Source organism: Salvelinus alpinus, chromosome 2 (assembly GCF_045679555.1).
Source record: "Salvelinus alpinus chromosome 2, SLU_Salpinus.1, whole genome shotgun sequence".
NCBI classification, from domain to species: domain Eukaryota; kingdom Metazoa; phylum Chordata; class Actinopteri; order Salmoniformes; family Salmonidae; genus Salvelinus; species Salvelinus alpinus.
The window spans coordinates 21,371,992-21,373,169 of record NC_092087.1 but is presented as its reverse complement, the minus strand read 5'-3'; positions in this window follow the sequence as shown (position 1 = coordinate 21,373,169).

Sequence of the window (1,178 nt, the reverse complement as noted above, 5' to 3'; positions counted from 1 at the left end):
ACAAATGGTTCGATGATACACGATTTTGTCAAATTTCTCTATACAAATAGCTACAAAACAACTTCAAAGCCCTGAAACACTATTGGAACTATTTTCTTGAAATTACATTTTTTATTCTCCCAGCTGTGGCCCCAACAGATCTATTTTTATCTGTGTTGACTCAATAAAAAAAAAAATTGGCCCCAAGTTTGGTGGCAATGACATCTGTTCCCTCATTAGAGAGGTGCTCCACTTCAGAGATGACAGGCTGCCAGGCCTTATTACTACACTGGTGATTCATCCTGAAATAGCCTCTACACTCGCTTCTTATTGTCTCTATCACGTTAAAGTCATATTAGCAGCCCTTTATGTACCTAGCATCAGTGGAAAACAAGGCACTGCAATGGCCAGTTAAGTTGTAGCCAAGAGCTGTAAAAGGTGGAAAGATTGTGTCATTGGACACTCACACAAAAGAAAGTATCCAGAAAGTGTACCACCACAACACTGGCTTCAATATTCCGCTGATTATATGTATGGAGATCACTATGGCAAGTTTTTATTTTGATCAAGACAAACTACTAGATCAACCAGTACTATGCATCTAGGACAATAACAAATTCTCCCTGAACTCATAAAATAGAGCACAATATACACTTTCTTACTAGGCTATACCATGCTCATTTTAGATGACGAATTGAGCAAAACATTTGGCCCTATACATTCAAAGAGAGTTAAAATGGTACAGGTATGACCTACTGTATATTGTAGACAGACAGTAGCTTAGAAGGACAGTACCCAGCTAGCACATAACGTTCTGAGAACCATATGTTTCTTAGAGCTTGGTGAGAGCGTGGTTGTCCTATGGTTATTTTGCATACAACCTTCCCATAATGTTTCCTACAAGTTTCCTCATGGTTCTATTTAAAGTAATGTTCTCAGATTATTCAGAGAATGTTAAGAAACAACTTTCTTCTGTAGTAATTTCAGTACTTCGGCATAACATTCCTGCAGGTTTCCTCATGTTTCTATTTAAAGTCATATTCTCAAGATCATTCAGAGAACGCTAAAAAACAACATTCTTCTGTGGGAACAGTACTTCAGAGTAATGTTTTCTGCAGGTTTCCGCATGGTTCTATTTAAAGGCATGTGCTCAGAACATTAAGAAAACTTCCCATAAAAAAAACACAAGAAAACATTAG